Source organism: Physeter macrocephalus, chromosome 4, assembly GCF_002837175.3.
Source record: "Physeter macrocephalus isolate SW-GA chromosome 4, ASM283717v5, whole genome shotgun sequence".
Classification (NCBI taxonomy): Eukaryota; Metazoa; Chordata; class Mammalia; order Artiodactyla; family Physeteridae; genus Physeter; species Physeter macrocephalus.
This window is the reverse complement of record NC_041217.1, coordinates 47,698,309-47,720,613: the sequence shown is the minus strand read 5'-3', so window position 1 is coordinate 47,720,613 and position 22,305 is coordinate 47,698,309.

Here is a 22,305-nt window from a genome sequence, read left to right as displayed (position 1 = left end):
GCAAATTGTGTGCAATCCCTCACTGCATAGTTTCCAGCAGACAACTGTGGGGTTTTTTTAACTTTTATTTTATATTGGAGTATAGTTGGTTAACAATGTTGTGTTAGTCTCAGGGGAGCAATAAAATGATTCAGTTATGCATATGCATGTATCTATTCTTTTTCAAATACTTTTCCCATTTAGATTGTTACATAATATTGAACAGAGTTCCCTGTGCTATACACTAGGTTCTTGTTAGTTATCTATTTTAAATATAGCGGTATGTACATGTCAATTCCAAACTCCCAATCTGTCCCTCTCTTCTACCCTTCCTCCCCGGTAACCTGAGGTTATTAGTACAATTTGGCAAAAACCTTCCCTCGTGTCCACATAGCACACATTATCCTTAACATACTATTCAAGTGGTTTTACCTAACATTAGCATGGTATTTATTCCTGTTTTTATTTTTAATTTTTCTTTATTTGAGAGGATTTGGCATCACTGTACAAGAAAAGACAACTTAAAGATTCGTGAGTTTGGGAGAAAGGAGCATTCTGACCCATTTCAATTGTTAAGCTTTGACACCCATATATGTAAGTGACTGTTTATCCTTTGTGTTGGCATCAAGTACAACTCGTACGTTACAACAAGAGCAAGGTAGATTTCGTAGGTATTAATTAGTTTTAACGTCTATTACAGATTCAAAAATATATACATTTAGAAACTTTTCATCCTTTTATTCATTCATTCACTCACCAGCTAATTATTGGATTCTGATGATTTGCTAGGCACGGTGCTAGGCAGTAGAGGTAAGCAGTAGAGAAGACAAAAGAACATCTCTGCTAGCACATAGATGTTATATTCTTTTCAGTCCCATAATCAATGTTGGTGCTCACATAAGTGCTTCAGTATTAGCACAAAGGTTAGATGGAGGATATAGAGGTGCCACACTCAAACTTTACCATACGATTACACAATTTTAGAGATGAAAGTGCCTTCGGAGACCATCGTCTCCACCCTCCCATTTAAAGCAAGAATTCCTGTCTCAAACAACCCTTGGAGATGGGCACCATCTTCCACCCATCCCTCATACATCACTTCTTATCTAGCAGCAGCTCTACCTCCGGAACTTTTCCCAAATCTGTCCCCCACGTCTTTCACCTGTCTCACTCCACTGGCCTCCTAGCAGGCCTCCCTGCCTCCATTCTTTTCCTCCTCCATGATTCATCCTCCACACTACTGAGAGAGTGAGCTTCTGAAAATGCAAATCAGCTCACGGCTTCTCAGCTGAAAACCCTCCAAAGGCTCTCTGCACTCAAATTAAAATCTTAACTCTCCACTCTGCCCCAGAAATCCCTGCATGCTTAGACGCCCACCATCTCCTGGACCTCACTTTCCTGACATCCCAACACAGCATTTACCATGACCTCAGGCACAATGGTTTGACTGCTTATTTTCTATTACTGCCCCCAAACCACCACACACACAAACACACATACACCAACATACACCGGACACACGTTAAAAACTAAGCTCCTTGGCAGCCTGTAGTTTGATTTATTCACTTCTACTTATAAACGTGTTTCACATAGTAGGCATTCATAATTATTTGTTGAATTTTTAAAAATTGGTCTCTTTAGCACCTCTATGAATGACAGGGAACTCTCTGTATAAGCGTCCTCCAAGGTATATATTATTCTAATATTTTGTTTAGTTTTTTCTTATATTGTGCAAAATTTTCTATCCCTGTAACATCCACCCATTGGACTTTGTTCTGTTACATGAAATTAATCCATTTCTTATCCACGTAAACTCTTTAAATGCTTCATGTAGCTTTTATGTCTCACCACATTTTCTGTTTTCCAAGCTAACCTCACAGTTCCTTTAACCATTTGACCTGTGTTAACTTTCAAATCCTTGTCTCTCTTGCTTCCTTTTCTCTTAAAAGCTACCAGTTTGCCTTTTTCTCTCTTAAAGTGTGGTGATTGGTTTAGTTATATATCACAGTTACCCAGGGAAGACAGGATGAGCCGATTAACAGGAAACATTTGGCTGGTGAAACAGAAACTTGGTCCAATGTTATAAAATGTTTAGCGATCACTTACATGAAACTAGTTTAATGTCTGACCAATTAAACCCAATTGAAGGCTCTCCTCTGCCAAGCCAAGTACACCTTCCATTGGATTTTGAGCAATGAACCAAAGTGCATATTAGTGAGAAGAGGTGAAACTAATTCTCTGTTCTTAATCTCTCATAATACAGGCTGGCCCTCAATAACTATGATATCAAAATAATTATAATAAGATTATGTGGAATCTAAGACATGGTAATTAATGAAGAAGTATTTGAACTGTCAGTGGTATCTTGAGCCCTTAAGGGAAAAATAATAACCTGACAATATAAGTGAAATATGAGATCAACCAATTAATTAGCAGAATAATTTAATCTGATGCTCTGAAAGTAGACCAATTAAAATGCACTCTTACTATTTAACATTGATTAAGCAAGGTGCTAGATCCTGAACACAGTTTGAAAATAGACCTTATTTCTACCTTCTGGGGACCTAAAACTAATTTAAGTGGTTGTATATAAAAGGACAAAGGAACAAGAGGTGTGGTGTTGTCTTGATTTACCATTGGAGCTCCTTGCTCTAGTGCTGGGCAGTAAGGCAGGACTCTGACTACCACGACATTCTTCCAAACTTCTCACTCCCTCTCTAGCCTCCTCCTCCTTCTAACCTTCATTGGAGGGTGGGAGGGATCAATCTGAGGTCAACTGAAGGCCAAAGAAATGAGTTTAAAAAAAAAGCTTTCCAAAAAATGCAAAATTTCCTATACTTGAGATAGTTAGTGGAAAAGAGGAACCCGGTATCATTAGTGCCTTTGATAATTCTTTAGGAATAATTCATTGGGTATTAATGAAAGAACAATAACAATAAATACAAAAAACTGAAACCATCTTGCCTTCCAGCACACTTAAGGGAACACTCTCAAATTTAATGATGGTTGATACAAAGATAAACCACAAAGTAGCCCATTTACTGTTCATTTAACTTTAATGAATTCTGATCTCTGGAATAAAAAATAATAATATAAATGTATTTATAATTTGCAACGAGTTCTTTAACCTCTTGTAAGCCTTCTCCTTGTGAAATATTTAAGTTTTATGGTCTCCTCTGCAACACCTTGCTTATGTATTGGATGATCAGTATGTTGGTGTCCTAATACTGTCCCTGAAAAGAAAATCCTCCATTCCTTCCCTCTCATGAGAAGAACACACAGGAGAAGGACCTCCCTCTCAGTCTCTTCTGGATTACGTGCATCTCATTGGGGTGCCCTTTGAATAGTTTTTGTAGCAATTCAAGTAGGTATGCTGAGACATTCATCCTCTTGTCTTCTCGTTGGGAACCATTGGCATTTATATATATAGAAGATGTTGGGGAGACCTGCTTTGGCTGGAAACCAACCATGGCTCTCTGAATCAAATGAGACTCACCCTAAGGCTTAGGACTGACAAACGTCATGCTTCTGTTGGAGTATTCCATAATGTAATAAACAATAATGGATGCTAATTTGTTGAAGGTTATTGTAGGTTGTTCAAACACACTAAATTATTGTGCTTAAACACAAAAGAGTTCTGCACTCACCTTCTAAAATGATTACCAATTCACCAGCATCTATCCACATTCTACCTGTGTATCCATGAGTCTAGGTTAAGAAGTATGAGTATTTGCCTAAACTAATGGCACCGTCTACAGCTTGACTTGATTTCTCAGTGCATATTTACATGAAAACGGGTGATAACACTATGATGATAAAGCTATGAGTAATTGGATTCCTACTAAAATTTACTAAAGCTAAGTGCTTTCTGTGCATTGTTTTATTAAATCCTCACAACCTATGAGGTAGACGTTATCATTAATTCCCATGTTGTGGAGATAAACTTGAAGCCTAAAAATGAAGTACTATGGTAACTGGCGGAAGAAAAAACACATCTTCAAGTCTGTCTGGTATGAATTTCTCTTCTCTGAACCTCTGTGCTTTATCATTCCCTTGGGAATAATGTGCCAGCATGTGAAGGTTATAATCATTGCTTGGACATACATGGTTTTAATAAATTAAATATCATTGTTCTACCTAATGTACACATCAGCCCTTGTGTCCACTGACTTAATCTCTCCTTATAATCTTTACATGCATTGTATGTATACTTGATTATTGTAACAATTTTACAACAGAGACCTAAGGGTATTGAGCAACTCCATGGCAAACACTCTTTCTCTGCTGTGTCCATGGTCACATTTCCACTATTCTCCCAATCATCTAATTAATTTTGTTTACCTATTTAAAATTTTACATTATTTTTCTCATCAGCCCAGTCTGAAAATAGCAATGTGTACCTTTACCTCTGCTCAGTAAGAAGAAATAGAAAAGAAAATGGAGTAGGGGTTCCTTTTGTTGTTGTTGTTGTTTTGACACTTGCAATGTATCACTTTCTTTGTCCTGAGGGCTAAAATAATGTTTGAAATTATAGCAAATTAGCATCTCAGAGCCAAATCTATCTTCCTCTGCAGTTTTGTTCTCTTCCTTGTGTTCTCCCATTTATTTAGGTTTGCAAATTTAAAGTCTGGATCCCCCAAGTAAACTGTCCAAAAGCCCCTCTCTACCTTAGATCCCTAACCCAGCAACCGCAAACCAAACAGCCCCAGGGAAGGTTTTGTCTACCTGTTTTGTACCTGATGCTCTTGAACTAAATATTTCTTACCACTCTAAAGGGAAAGTCTAGGGCACACGTGTTATGGAACATGGAAAAATTCATCTGTGTGTTCCTTGGGCTAGTGAGGTAATAGTGTATTCAGGTAATAATGGGTAACTTATCCTGTGATTGTCTCCATTCTCTGACCCTGTTGGTGGAGAGAAATTATGAAGTAATAATCAGAAAACCTTGATGACCGATGAAATGTGGGAGACAAGGGAGAAAGAGGAGTCCAAAATGATGGGCATATTGAACTTTGGTTCCTGGGAGAATGACGATGCTATTAACTGGAGTAGAAAAGTCAGAAGGAGGAGCCACAAGGGATGAAAGGAGGAGAGAAAAGAAATGATGAATTCAGCTATAAAATTGTTGGGTTTGAGGTGATGCTGGAAAATCAAGTACCAAGTGTCCAGCTGGCAGTTGGAATGGTAGAAGTGGAATTTAGGGAAAAGGTTCTGGTAGAGATAAAAATGTGAAGGTCATGTGTATAAAAATGGATGATGTCTCTGGGGTAGAGAAGAGGAATGAGGCTTGAACCTTAAGAAATACCCTTAAACAAGCCTCCAACACAGAAAAGCCTGTTAGGAAGTTAGAAAAGGAATGGACCATGAACGGGAGAGTAAATAGAATAGTGCCATGTGTTGGAAGTCAAGGAATGATAATGGGTTTTTTTCTGATAAGGCTGTGGGGATTCAATCAGATTAAATGTGTTGAAACAATTCATAAGCTATCAAATGCTATACCAGGTTTACTTATAAAGTTGTTATTTAAAACCAACATTTGATGAGGAAATGGAACATATTCAAAGAGCATCAGAACCTCTAAGACCCAGTTAGGAAACTCCAGCAAAACACACACTTTACAACTAAATTGAACCATATAAAGAGGCCACTTATTTTGTCATAGAAAATGACCCTTTAGTATGATTCGTTCTAATAACTTTAGCATGGTTCCCCAAACCCACTCTGATGAACTTGGCCACATTTGAGCTTTAGGAAGTGGTTTTACCTCATCCAGACCCTTTTCCTTGGCCCTCACCTTGGTACCTCTGGCCATTCTACCTTCAGTCTTCTGAGGGATGGAGAGTGGACATGGCTGATTAGAGTTACACAGCCCAGTAGCCACAAGCGTTAGATCAAAATCTATCCTCCTAACTTCCACGTAGTCCACTCTTTTGACCTCCCTCTCATACCCTTTCTCTGAGCTCAATGAGCATAGATAGTCAAGAAATCAAGACTCTCAAAAGTAATGACTCTGACTCTTTCCCCAAACTGATCATAAGAGAAAAATCCTCAATGATCTAACATACTGGGTATACCCTTACCACCACAGGGCAGACGACCAGATAACCTGGAAGTACAACTTGAACAGGGGAAGGGTTAAGATCTGTCATCATTCTGATTGACATGCAGACCCTGCTCCACGGTCTGGTGAGTTTTATGGTCAGACTGAAGCAGAGCACCAAGGGAATTGCTTCAATTATGCAAATCAGTGACCCAATTAAGAACTTCCTTTTGTACATAGAGTCCCAGCATTTGCATACCTGGTCAGCTGTTCAAATAACCAAATTTTACTTGGTCTCATTAATATGTAATCCTTAAAATGCATTTTCACCCAACTAATGTGGTCTCTGCAAATGGAATTCTTCCCAAATATGTAAGCGGCTCCAAGTAGTTTTAAAAGTTTAAAAAGCACAGTAAGTACCTTGTCCATAGCCTGTTGATCATTAATAGAAATTCTACAAAATGGAAGTCAGCAGAGAGAACCATTAATGTGCCAATGGGGCAATTACAGACTGCCAGCCTGACTCTCCCTTTCATTCTGCATGATTGCTGCCCATTTGCCAACTCCACAGCAGTTTGAGGGAGCTGAAATATATTCTTGATCCTTTGGTGTGGTTTGAGGGAAGGGAGATATTCCAAGCCACAGCTTTATATCCAGGATGACACATAAGTGGTTGAGATAATGCTTGGTTATTCAGAAAAATTAAGCCTGACCTTATATGTGTCCTTTGAAATGACCATTGGTTTCCGACTTTATCTTTGCCTTCTCACGTCAGTTTCTTAAAATACTCACCCCACCCCTCCCCCATGGCTGCTTCTTTTCAGAAATGCAATTTCATGAGGAAAATGTGAAAAGAATGTGGCAGCGGTTGATTGCCAGGGAAGGCAGTTGCCTCTGCCTTTCTCTTCTTAGAGATACAGTAATAAAACACCAGTGGGAGTTTTCATTTTAAATAATCAGAGAGAAAGATGCATGTGTGAATAAATTGATATAATGTCAGATATGTAATATAAAATACCATAATTATATTAAAAACTGTATATACTTTAAATTTATATACATTTAATATTATATATATGATGCCCATTTTTATTTCAATGTACAGTCTTAGGAAAACCCAGCAATATATTTTAGAAAATTGAATGCTAATTTTAAAAAAGCCTATAAATTTTGCACCTATGGGATACTTCAGAAAGTTAATTTTCTCCATAGACTGTGGTAATTTTAACAAGACTATCCTAATATGACTCAGATGACTCATGAACAACTTCCATGTATTGAAAATTGGGTTTGAAATAGGATTTGGGGCTGTCATTTTCATAAATGAGATTATATTTTGTGCACATAGTACCATTTTAATAATTTTTAAATCTGAAATTAATTTTTAAAACTTCATAGAAATATTTTAAGGGAAAGGCACTGCTTACCTTCATCTGATTGCTTTCCTTTATGTAATTCCCTTAGGGCTCCATCTAGACATTGTATCTTTTCAGCAGCCATTTTGCTATTACTTTGTTAACGTGTTTTATGAAGACAGCAAAGCTAAGTGTATAGATTTACTGCAGGCTGAAAGTGGCCTAGCAAGTTGTCTGGCTGGCTGAAAGTGGCCTAGCAAGTTGTCTGGCAAGTAGTAGCTTGTTTCTGAAAATATCATAATTATTCTTTGTGGCTGTGAAGAACTTGTTTTGTCTGCATTTATTTATTAATAATTTCAATTTTTATAATAATCAAGTACTTATTTGTGAGGTTTGGGCTGAGATCACTAGACTGCTAAGATAGTAGATGACTGTTCTCTGTTCCTGAAGGTCAACAACGTGATTGGTAGACCTGCCTCCATGTCAGCCATTGCTGCAGATGAAACAAGGATGAGTTGAAGGTAGTAACCAGGCTCCAGGAAGAGAATACTTGTATGGGATTAGTTTCTCAGTCTTAATTCACCTTTATTTTAACAATGTATGTGACATAAAGCAGCCGGCCATAGATGACCTGTAAAGTATGCCTTGTTACTTCTGTCCTCTCTGCTTCAAAATTTCTCCACTGGACTTCTCACAGGATGGGTTCAGGTCTTCCCAGGTTCTGGGCATGCAAACTATTGGATGTACCACCTCAAACCTGTTTGTCTATTATGTATGTATTTAATGCACCCACACCCCACATGAAATCACATTTACACAAGATTATAGAAGACTTGATTTGAATTTTTGTTGACTATTCGATATAATAACATTTGTAGATACTTAAACATTTATTATTTTTGCTTTTCAGTTTTTTCATATTTTGGAGGGATTTTTTGGGTTGTTTTTTGGTCTCAAATATTTTTGAAACCCTTGAAAAACATGTAGATCCTAGATACTGAGCCCAGAAGTCTTCCCTTGTCTCCTATCTTAGAAGAAAAGTATCATTCCTGCTGACCAAGACTAGCCCCTTCTCTTATGCCTTTAATCCTAGCCCTGGTTCCCATCAACCAGCATTTAGAGAAGGTCTACCATATGACTGACTGCATAACTGGAAGCAATGATAATGTAGAGTGAGATTTCCTATACAAGAGAGAGGACAGGATCAATTTTTCTTAGGACGTGGCTTAGGATGATTTCACAGAGGAGGTGGCATTCATACTGAGCCTCATGGATGAATTGGAATTGGCTAGATGGAGGAGAGTGGGGGTAGGGTAGACATTCCAGACAGAGAAACAGCATTGGCAAAAGCATAGCTTTCTCCTAGATCTTGGTCTGTAAAGTATCTCTACCTTCCTCATTTTCAAAGACTAGAGACATTGGACAAATTTCATTTTCCTTCTACTTCTCAGGCTGCCCTTTCTCTGGATGTTAATTTACACCTACCCCCATGAAATGAGACGTTGCCTTCCAGAGCTTGTCCTTGTCTTCTTCTTTTCATATTCTCCCTCAGTAATCAGAGCTTTCTCAAGGCTATAAACCATTACCTTTTGTAGAATGCTATCCTAAATCTCCAGGGCCATACTTTCTTCTAAACTAAGGGTGTTTTGTTTTGTTTTCATTTGTATGATGGGCATCTCTGTGCATCCCAAACTAAGCATATAATTCTTCCACAAAAGACTACTCTTTGTTCTGTGTTCCTTATTCCCACTACTACCAGGAGATTTTCTTGGGCATCCCTGCTTGGTCCACCACATCCTTCAGCTAACTCCCTCTTGTATTACATTCCCTTCCCATCCCACTCTCTCCTAGCTAGCTGATCATTCATTCTCCTCTCACTTAGATTATCAGCTAGCCTCCCAACCAGTCTCCCTGCTTCCATTCCCACCAACACAGGCTACACACCCAAGTGACAAAATGCCTATTTCTCACCATATCTCTCCTCTACTAAGGATGTTAATTACATCCACTATCTATGCTCAGGTCATATGTGAGGTCTCTATTACCTACCTTTCCAATATTAAATAAAATATTCATTTTTATATACTCTTTGCCCCATCAAAACAGACTTATTTGCTGCCTCCCACAGTGACCTAGAATTTGTCAGTCTCCATCTTTTTGTGTAGAAGACCCTTGCTTCCCACGTTGAAATCTGCTGTCTCCTTTAAGATTTCATTAGAAAGCTACCTCCTTCAGAGAGCATTTTCTTATGCTGTGCTTTCTTCCTCATCATTCATTTCCCCTCTTCCCCAATCCTATATTGTATTAAAAAGGAATTCTCCCTCTTTTGAATTCACATTTAATTATTTTAATTAACAAACTTAACTGTGTTTTTTCTGTTTATAATCCCATACCATTTTACTCAAACCTCTTAGGCAATTATTGTACTTTGCATTGATTCTGGAGACATTCTTCCATAAATATCTAGTGGATGAATGAGTGCAGTCTTTATAGACTTTTTTTTTTTTACCTCTAACAAGTCAACCTTCACATCTCTGAGTCAACTGAAAGAATATTATACGTGGAGTGAATTTATGTATGCTCACAACAAGTTATTTTATTTTTTTATTATTTATTTTCTTTTTTTTAATTTTTAATAGATCTTTATTGGAGTATAATTACTTCACAATATTGTGTTAGTTTCTCTTGCACAACAAAGTGAATCAGCCATATGCACACACATGTCTCCATATCCCCTCCCTCTTGTGTCTCCCTTCCACCCTCCCTATCCCACCCCTCTAGGTGGTCTCAAAGCACCGAGCTGATCTCCCTGTGCTATGCTGCTGCTTCCCACCAGCCAACTATTTTACATTCGGTAGCGTTTGTATGTCGATGCTACTCTCACTTCGCCCCAGCTTCCTCCTCCCACCCCATGTCCTCAAGTCCATTTTCTATGTCTATCTCTTTATTCCTGCCCTGCAACTGGGTTCATCAGTACCATTATTTTTTTTTTAAGATTCCATATATATGTGTTAGCATATGGTATTTGTTTTTCTCTTTCTGACTTACTTCACTCTGTATGACAGACTCTAGGTCCATCCATCTCACTACAGATAACTCAATTTCTTTTTATGGCTGAGTAATATTCCATTGTATATATGTGCCACATCTTCTTTATCCATTCATCTGTTGATGGACACTTAGGTTGGTTCCATGTCCTGGCTATTGTAAATAGTGCTGCAATGAACATTTTGGTACATAACTCTTTGGATTATGGTTTTCTCAGCGTATATGCCCAATAGTGGGACTGCTGGGTCATATGGTAGTTCTATTTTTAGTTTTTTAAGGAACCTCCATACTGTTCTCCATAGTGACTGTATCAATTTACATTCCCACCAACAGTGCATGAGGGTTCCCTTTTCTCCACACCCTCTCCAGCATTTACTGTTTGTAGATTTTCTGATGATGCCCATTCTAACTGGTGTGAGGTGATACCTCATTGAAGTTTGGACTTGCATTTCTCTAATAATTAGTGACATTTAACATCTTTTCATGTGCCTCTTGGTCATCCTGCAGGCCACTGGTGGGGGACTCTGACACTCAAGGAGATGGAAGGAACCCCAAGGAGAACCAGTAGGACATAGGGGGACTGAGGGGGGAGGAGAAGTGGAGACCAGACAGGATCGGCACCCCTGAGGCTGGGGAGATCAGGAGAGGCTGGTGGGAGGAGCCATCCAGGAGGAGCGGGAGAGGAGAGGAGAGCGTTTGCCTGGCTCACTTGACCACAGAAAGCCTACTGGACGCCCAGGTGAGGTCCCCTGCCCTCTGAGACTAGGGGTGGGGGGCACACCTGGGCCCCTTCTGTTCCTTGAGCATAAGCCCCACCCCCCACAACCCCAAGGGCATTTTCCAGCCATGTGGGTCCTGAGCATTGGCCCCGCCCACTACTCAAACCTCCAGCTTGCTTAGGCTCCACCCTCCACAGCCAAAGCCATCCCCCCCCCTTTTTTTGTCCCTCCTCCTCTTTTTTGCTATTGTGGTACTGTTGTACCTTGCGCTTATTGACTCATCTATATTTTTATTTTTATATTTTTCCTAACACATCTGTTAGTTTCCTAGTCTAATTTTATTTTTTACTTTGTTGTTGTTGTTGTTGTTTTTCCGGCCCAAGCAACTTGTGGGATCTTGGTTCATGAGACTGGGGTCAGGCCAAAGCTCCTGTGGTGGGAGCTCCAAGTACAAACAAAGGGACTAACGGAGAACCTCAGACCCGAGGGAATAGTCATCAGAGTGAGGTCTCACGTTGTTCCTCATCTCAGCACAAAGACCCAGCTCTACCCAATAGCCTACAAACCCTAGAGTTGGAAACCTCAGGCCAAACAACCAGTAAGACAGGAACACAATCCCACTCATAAAAAAAAAAAAAATGAGATGAGAAAAAAATATGTCACACATGAAGGAGCAAGGTAAAAACCTACAAGACCAAATAAATGAAGAGGAAATAGGCAATCTACCTGAAAAATAATTCAGAGTAATGATAGTAAAGATGATCCAGAATCTCGGAAATAGAATGGAGGCATGGATTGAGAAAATACAAGAAATGTGTAACAAAGATTTAGAAGAATTAAGAACGAAAAACACAATAAACAATGTAAGAACTGAAATGAAATATACACTAGGGGGAATCAATAACAGAATAACTGAGGCAGAAGAACAAATAAGTGAGCTGAAAGGCAAAATGGCGGAAATAACTGCCAACGAGCAGAATAAAGAAAAAAGAATGAAAAGAATTGACGACAATCTCAGAGATCTCTGGGACAACAATAAATGCACCAACATTCGAATTATAGAGGTCCCAGAAGAAGAAAAGAAAAAAAAACGATCTGAGAAAATATTTGAAGAGATTATAGTTGAAAACTTCCCTAACAAGGGAAAGGAAATATTCACCCAAGTTTGGGAAGCAGAAGGAGACCCATACAGGATAAACCCTAGGAAAAAACACACCAAGACACATATTAATCAAACTAACAATAAATAAATTCAAAGAAAAAATATTAAAAGCAGCAAAGGAAAAACAAAAAATAACATACAAAGGGATCCCCATAAGGTTATCAACTGATTTTTCAGTGGAAAATCTGCAGGCCAGAAGGGAGAGGCAGGATATACTTAAAGTGATGAAAGAGAAAAAGCTACAACCAAGATTACTCTACCCAGCAGAGATCTCATTCAGATTTGATGGAGAAGTCAAAAGCTTTTCAGACAAGCAAAAGCCAAGAGAATTCAGCACCACCAAACTAACTTAACAAAAATGCTAAAGAAACTTCTCTAAGTGGGAAACACAAGAGAAGAAAAAGACCCACAAAAACAAACCCAAAACAATTAAGAAAATGTTAATAAGAATATGCATATCAATAATAACATTGAAAGTAAATGGATTAAATGCCCCCAACCAAAAGACACAGACTGGTTGAATGGATACAAAACAAGACCCATATATATGCTGTCTACAAGAGACCCACTTCAGACCTATGGACACATACAGACTGAAAGTGAAGGGATGGAAAAAGATATTCCATGCAAATGGAAATCAAAAGAAAGCTGGAGTAGCAATACTCATATCAGATAAAATATACTTCAAAATAAAGACTGTTACAAGAGATAAAGAGGGAAACTACATAATGATCAAATGATCAATCCAAGAAGAAGATATAACAATTATAAATATTTATGCACCCAACATAGGAGCACCTCTATACATAAAGCAAATTCTAAAAGCCATAAAAGGGGAAATCAACAGTAAAACAATAATATTAGGGGACATTAACAGCCCACTTTCACCAATGGACAGATCAACCAAAATGAAAATAAGTAAGTAAAAAGAAGCTTTAAATGACACATTAAAATAGATGGACTTAATTGATACTGGTGGCGCAGTGGTTGCGCGTCCACCTGCCGATGCAGGGAAACTGGGTTCGCAAAATAAGTAAGTAAAAAGAAGCTTTAAATGACACATTAAAATAGATGGACTTAATTGATATTTATAGGACATTCCATCCAAAAATAACAGAATACAATTTCTTCTCAAGGGTTCATAGGACATTCTACAGGATAGATCATATCTTGGGTCACAAATCAAGCCTTAGTAAATTTAAGAAAATTAAAATAGTATCAAGTATCTTTTCTGACCACAACACTATGAGACTAGACATCAATTACAGGAACAAAACTGTAAAAAATACGAATACATAGAGGCAAAACAATATGCTACTAAATAACCAAGAGATCACTGAAGAAATCAATGAGGAAATCAAAAAATGCCTAGAAATAAATGACAATGAAAACCTGAAGACCCAAAATATATGGATGCAGCAAAAGCAGTTCTAAGAGGAATTTTATGGCAATACAATTCTACCTCAAGAAACAAGAAAATTCTCAAATAAACAATCTAACCCTACACTTAAAACAACTAGAGAACAAAGAACAAAGAAAACCCAAAGTCAGTAGAAGGAAAGAAATCATAAAGATAAGAGCAGAAATAAATAAAATAGAAACAAAGAAAACAATAGAAAATATCAATAGGGCTTCCCTGGTGGCACAGTGGTTGAGAGTCCACCTGCCGATGCAGGGGACACGGGTTCATGCCTCGGTCTGAGAAGATCCCACATGCCGCAGAGTGGCTAAGCCCGTGAGCCATGGCCACTGAGCCTGCGCATCCGGAGCCTGTGCTCTGCAATGGGAGAGGCCGTGTACCGCAAAAAAAAAAAAAAAAAAGAAAAAAAAAAGAAAATATCATAAAACTAAAAGCTGGTTATTTGAGAAGAATCAAATCAACAAAATTAGAAATGAAAAGGGAGAAGTAACAACTGACATTGCAGAAGTACAAAGGATCATGAGAGGTTACTACAAGCAACTATATGCCAATGAAATGGACAACATGGAAGCAATAGACAAATTCTTAGAAAAGCACAACCTTCCATGACTGAACCAGGAATAAATAGAAAAATATCAACAGACCAATCACAAGCACTGAAATTGAAACTGAAATTAAAAATCTCCCAACCAACTAAAACCAAGAACCAGATGGATTCACAGGAAATTCTATCAAACATTTAGAGAAGAGCTAACACCTATCCTTCTCAAACTCTTCCAAAATATAGCAGAGGGAGGAACACTCACAATCTCCTTCTATCAGGCCACCATCACCCTGATACCAAAACCAGACAAAGATGTCACAAAAGAAGAAAACTACAGACCAATATCACTGATGAACATAGATGCAAAAATCCTCAACAAAATACTAGGAAGCAGAATCCATCAGCACATTAAAAGGATCATACACCATGATCAAGTGCGATTTATCCCGGGAATGCAAGGATTCTTCAATATATGCAAATCAATCAATGTGATACACCATATTAATAAACTGAAGGATAAAAACGATATGATAATCTCAGTTGATGCAGAAAAAGCTTTTGACAAAATTCAACACCGTTTTATGATTAAAAACTCTCCAGAAAGTAGGCATAGAGGGAACTTACCTCAACATAATAAAGGCCATATATGAAAAAACCCACAGCCAACATCATTCTCAATGGTGAAAAACTGAAGCCATTTCCACTAAGATCAGGAACAAAATAAGGTTGCCCACTCTCACCACTATTATTCAACATAGTTTTGGAAGTTTTAGCCACAGCAATCAGAGAAGAAAAAGAAATAAAAGGGATCCAAATCAGAAAAGAAGAAATAAAACTGTCACTGTTTGCAGATGACATGATACGATACACAGAGAATCCTAAAGATGCTACCAGAAAACTACAAGAGCTAATCAAAGAATTTGGTAAAATAGCAGGATACAAAATTAATGCACAGAAATCTTTTGCATTCCTATACACTAATGATGAAAAATCTGAAAGAGAAAATAAGGAAACACTCCCATTTACCATCGCAACAAAAAGAATAAAATACCTAGGAATAAACCTACCTAAGGAGACAAAAGACCTGTATGCAGAAAACTATAAGACACTGATGAAATAAATTAAAGATGATACAAACAGATGGAGAGACACATCATGTTCTTGGATTAGAAGAATCAATAATGTGAAAATAACTATATTACCCAAAGAAATCCACAGATTCAATTCAATCCCTATCAAACTACCAATGGGATTTTTCACGGAACTAGAACAAAAAATTTCACAATTTGTATAGAAACAGAAAAGACCCTGAATAGCCAAAGCAATCTTGAGACAGAAAAGCGGAGCTCAAGGAATCAGGCTCCCTGACTTCAGACTATACTACAAAGCTACAGTAATCAAGACAATATGGTACTGGCACAAAAACAGAAATATAGATCAATGGAATAGGATAGAAAGCATAGAGATAAACCCACACACATATGGTCACCTTATCTTTGATAAAGGAGACAAGAATATACAATGGAGAAAAGACAGCGTCTTCAATAAGTGGTGCTGGGAAAACTGGACAGCTACATGTAAAAGAATGAAAGTAGGACACTCCCTAACACTATACACATAAATAAACTCAAAATGGATTAAAGGACTAATATAAAGGCAGTCACCATAAAATCTTAGAGGAAAACATAGGCAGAATACTCTATGACATACATCACAGCAATATCCTTTCTGACCCACCTCCTAGACAAATGGAAATAAAAACAAAAATAAACAAATGGGACCTAATGAAATTTAAAAGCTTTTGCACAGCAAAGAAACCATAAACAAGATGAAAAGACAACACTCAGAATGAGAAAAAATATTTGCAAATGAAGCAACTGACAAAGGATTAATCTCCAAAATGTACAAGTAGCTCGTGACCTCTGTTTCAGAAAAACAGACAGCCTAATCCAAAAATGGGCAGATCTAAATAGACATTTCTCCAAAGAATATATACAGATTGTCAACAAACACATAAAAGGAGGCTCAACGTCACTAATCATTAGAGCAATGCAAATAAAAACTACAATGAGGTATCAGCTCACACCAGTCAGAATGGCCATCATCAAAAAATGTACAAACAATAAATGCTGGAGAGGGCGTGGAGAAAAGGAAACCCTCTTGCACTGTTGGTGGGAATGTAAATTGATGCAGCCACTATGGAGAACTGTATGGAGGTTCCTTAAGAAACTAAAAATAGAACTACCATATGACCCAACAGTCCCACTATTGGGCATATACTCTGAGAAAACCATAATCCAAAGAGTCATGTACCAAAATGTTCATTGCAGCACTATTTACAATAGCCAGGACATGGAAGCAACCTAAGTGTCCATTGAGAGATAAATGGGTAAAGAAATGTGGCACATATATACAATGGAATATTACTCAGCCATAAAAAGAAAAGAAATTGAGTTATTTGTAGTGAGGTGGAGCGGCCTAGAGTCTGTCATACAGAGTGAAGTAAGTCAGAAAAAGAAAAACAAACACCATATGTTAACACATGTATATACAATCTAAATTATTTTTTTAAATGGTTCTGATGAACCGCAAGGCAGGACAGGATTAAAGATGCAGATGTAGAGAATGGACTTGAGGCACGGGAACGGGGAAGGGTAAGCTGGGATGAGCTGAGAGAGAGGCATGGACATATATACACTACCAAATGTAAAATAGCTAGCTAGTGGGAAGCAGCTGCGTAGCACAGGGAGATCAGCTCGGTACTTAGAGCTGAGACCACCTAGAGGGGTGGGATAGGGAGGGTGGGAGGGAGACACAAGAAGGAGGTGATAAGGGGATATATGTATATGTATAGCTGATTCACTTTGTTATACAACAGAAACTATCACAACAATGTAAAGCAATTATACTCCAATAAAGATGTTTAAAAAAGAAAATAGTACCCTCAAGCTAAGTCTACTGATAAGTTCTAGCTTTTGTCTGAAGATATTTTTATTTCTCCTAAATGTCTGATGAGAATTTTTCACTGAATATAGAGTCCTCAGTCAGCAGGAATTTATTCTTTTTTTAAATTTGTTTCTATCAAAAGGTTGAGTGGGTCTTTTTTTTTTAACAAAATAGCTATATTGAGATAAAATTGACAGTCAATAAAATGTATTTGTTTAAAATGTCAAATGTCCCTTCCACTAAGGGACAGATCATCCAAACAGAAAATAAATAAGGAAACAAAAGCTTTAAATGACACAATAGACCAGATAGATCAAAGTGATATTTATAGAACATTCCACCCAAAAGTGGCAGAATACACTTTCTTCTCAAGTGCACATGGAACATTCTCCAGGATAGATCACATCTTGGGTCACAAATCAAGCCTCAGAAAATTTAAGAAAATTTAATTCATATCAAGCATCTTTTCTGGCCACAAATTATGAGATTGGAAATCAATTACAGGAAAAAAACTGTAAAAACTACAAATACATGGAGGCTAAACAGTGTGCTGCTAAATAACCAAGATATCACTGAAGAAATCAAAGAAGTAAAAAATACCTGGAAACAAATGACAATGAAAACACGACGACCCAAAACCTATGGTATCTAGCAAAAGCAGTTCTAAGAGGGAAGTTTATAGCACTACAATCCTACCTCAAGAAACAAGAAAAATCTCAAATAAACTATCTAACCCTACACTTAAAACAACTAGAGAAAGAAGATCAAAGAAAACCCAAAGTCAGTAGATGGAAAGAAATCATAAATATCAGAGCAGAAATAAATGAAATAGAAATGAAGAAAACAATAGCAAAGATCAATAAAACTAAAAGCTGGTTCTTTGAGGAGATAAACAAAATTGATAAACCCTTACAGACTCATCAAGAAAAAAAGGGAGAGGATGGAAATCAATAAAATTAGAAATGAAAAAGGAGAAATCACAACTGACACTGCAGAAATACAAAGGACTATGAGACTACTATAAACAACTATATGCCAATAAAATGGACAACCATGAAGAAACGGACAAATTCTTGGAAAGTTACAATTTTCCAAGACTGAACCAGGAAGAATTAGAAAATATAAACAGACCTGTCACAAGTAATGAAATTGAAACCATAACTAAAAATCTTCCAACAAATGAAAGTCCAGGACCAGAGGGTTTCACAGGAGAATTCTATCAAACATTTAGAGAAGAGCTAACACCGATCCTTCTCAAACTCTTCCAAAAAATTGCAGAGAGAAGAGCACTTCCAAGTTCATTCTATGAAGCCACCATCACCCTAATACCAAAACTAGAAAAAGATATCACAAAAAAAGAAAATTATAGACCAATATCACTGATGAACATAGATGTAAAAGTCCTGAACAAAACAGTACCGAACAGAATCCAACAACACATTAAAATGATCGTACACCATGATCAAGCGAGATTTATCCCAGTGATGCAAGGATTCTTCAATATACATAAATTAATCAATGTGATACACCACATTAACAAATTAAGGAATAAAAACCATATGATCATCTCAATAGATGCAGAAAAAGCTTTGGACAAAATTGAACACCCATTTATGATAAAAATGCTCCAGAAAATGGGCATAGAGGGAACCTACCTCAACATAATAAAGGCCATATATGACAAACCCACAGTAAGCATCATACTCAATGGTGAAAAATTGAAAGCACTTCCACTAAGATCAGGAACAAGACAAGGATGTTCACTCTCACCACTCCTATTCAACATAATTTTGGAAGTCCTTACCATGGCAATCAGAGAAGAAAAAGAAATAAAAGGAATACAAATTGGAAAAGAAGTAAAACTGTCACTGTTTGCTGATAACATGATACTGTACATAGAAAATCCTAAAGATGCCACCAGAAAACTACTAGAACTAATCAGTGAATTTGGTAAGGTTGCAGGATAGAAAATTAATGCACAGAAATCTCTGGCATTCCTATACACCAACGATGAAAAATCAGAAAGAGAAATTAAGGAAACATTCCCATTTACCATTGCAACCAAAAGAATAAAATACCTAGAAATAAACATGCCTAAGGAAGTGAAAGACTTGTACTCAGAAAACTATAAAACACTGATGAAAGAAATCAAAGGTGACATAAACAGATGGAGAAATATACCATGTTCTTGGATTGGAAGAATCAGTATTGTGAAAATGACTATACTAACCCAAAGCAATCTACATATTCAATGCAATCCCTATCAAACTAGCAATGGCATTCTTCACAGAATTAGAACAAAAAATTTTACAGTTAGTATGGTACTGGCACAAAAACAGAAATATAGATCAATGATACAAGATAGAATGCCCAGAGATAAATCCACGCACATATCGGTACCTAATTTACGACAAAGGAGGCAAGAACATACAATGGAAAAAAGACAACCTCTTCAATATGTGGTGCTGGGAAAACTGGACATCTACATGTAAAAGAATGAAATTAGAACACTACCTAACAACATACACAAAAATAAACTCCAAATGGATTAAAGACTTAAATGTAAGACCAGACACTATAAAACTCTTAGAGGAAAACACTCTTGGATGTAAACCACACAAGATCTTTTTTGACCCACCTCCTAGAGTAATGGAAATAAAAACAAAAATAAACAAATGGGACTTAATTAAACTTAAAAGCTTTTGCACAGCAAAGGAAATTTTAAACGAGACAAAAAACAACCCTCAGAATGGGAGAAAATAATTGCAAATGAAACAACAGACAAAGAATTATTCTCCAAACTATACAAACAGTTCATGGAGCTCAATATCAAGGAAACAAACAATCCAGTTAAAAAATGGGCAGAAGACCTAAATAGACATTTCACCAAGGAAGACATGCAACAAGTTATTTTCAAGGATAATTTGAAAGGGTGCAATATTTCTGGTGTGGAATTTCAATTCTCTGTATAACTATAGAAAGAGAAATTAAACTGGTGATTGGATAATTTTTGTGATATCCTCTTACAGAATATTTGAGTTTAAATTTTGTATGATAAACTAGGGAAGAGTCGGGACAATTAACAACAGCAATAATAATAATTTAATAACCATTGTTAATTGAGAACCAGATATTTGCCACATCCTTATCCATATGATATGTACACATTATTTCTATCTTTATATTTTACAAATTTGCAAATTGAGGCTCAAAGAGATTAAATTCAACTATCTAAACACTCACCGTTACTATTCAACATCCACACTATTTCTCTGGATCACAATCAACTCCTCAAAATATTTCTAGCTACTTAAACATCATATGATTCCAGGTACTTCCCTTTTCTCCAGTAAAGCCGATCCCACTTTTGCTCAATCTGTGCTTTGCCTCTGCTCTATTAGGGTGAAGTTGTTTTTTCCTGACTTCATACATTGGTGTGGTGGTTATTCCCAGAGGACTGAAAAAATGAAGTTATCAGTACATGAACAGAGTCTCTCCTCATGGTGATTCATCTTAGGATACAGTTCAGCAATGCCTGCATCTGAAAGTGATGTGCATTTGCCCACATATCGGTGTATCGGGCACAGCTCTTCCTTTAATACTGGAATAATTTAGCTTAAAATATTAAATCTAAAAAACTTGGTCACTGTTCAAAAAAAATGTTTGCACTGATCTGTTCTAACAATGGGAGATTCCCACCTTCAGAGCCACTTTCTGGAGCTAAGAAAGCCTCGCTATTATATTACAAGAGCTTATTCGAGGAAGTTCCATATAAGTAGGGTGGAGAGAGTAAAAAGCATGGGCTTCAAATCTTGGCTCTACTGCTTAGGAGCTGTGTGGTTTCTCAGTACCTCTGTTTCCCTGTTTGTGTAATGGGTGGGGGTGAGGGATGGGAGAAGAGATAACGCCTATTTTAAAGAGTGGTATGAGGACTGGAAAAAACATGTGGGCCTGGTATAAATGAAGTAGTCAACAAATGGTAGTCATTGTTATTATTAGTCTCACAGGAAATTCCTATTCCCTAGCAGAAGGAAGGGTCCTGTGTTAGTTTTCTGTGGCTGCTATAATCAATTACAATTTATTCTCTCACAGTTCTGGAGGCCAGAAGTCTGAAATCAATGTTTGGCAGGGATGTACTTCCTCTGGAGGCCCTGAAGGAAATGTACCCTTTGACTTTTCCAGCTTCTGGTGGCTGTCAGCATTCCTTGACTTATGGCCGCATCACGCTAACCTCTGCCTCTGTGGTCACATTGCCTCTGCCTCTTTTGTCTATTTAACCTTCTTCTGCCTCCCTTTTATAAGGATGCTTGTCATTGGGTTTTGGACCCACATGGCTAACCCAGAACGATCTCATCTCAACATCTTTAACTTGATGTCTGCAAAGATCGCCCTTCCAAGTAAGATGGCATTTATAGGTTCTGGGGATTAGGACATGAATATCTTTACTGGGCTACCGTTTAACCCACCCTAGGTCCTGCAGGAATGGGTAAGGTATTTTGTTTTGTTTACTTTTGGCAGGTATTGTAGAACATGTGTGGTACACAGAAAGCTTCCTGACTGGGGTAATGCAGTGATGATGCTGATGACCAGGGAGCAGTGTGAGGCTGCAAAAGATTCTGAGAGGAGACAATAACGTATCCAGAGAAGCAGGGAGATGGCAGAAGGCCTGGAGTCAGGGAGATCTAAGCTCGAGGTGTAGCCTTGGCCCCAACTCATTGTGTAACAGAGGGCCAGACACTTCTCCATGGGCCTCAGTTTTCTCATCTGTAAAATGAGACACTGTTGAACCAGATCAGAGATTTTAAATTGACTGCATACAGGTTGAATGCAGCCTTCCCAGGTGTTTGTTTTATTTGTATCTTTTAAAAATCTGAATATTTTTAAATTGACAGACATCATATAAAAATCAGTATAGCTTCTTTTTTTTTTTTTTTTTTTTTTGCGGTACACGGGCCTCCCCCTGTTGTGGCCTCTCCCGTTGCGGAGCACAGGCTCCGGACGCGCAGGCCCAGCGGCCATGGCTCACAGGCAGGCCCAGCGGCCATGGCTCACAGGCCCAGCTGCTCTGCGGCATGTGGGGTCCTCCCGGACC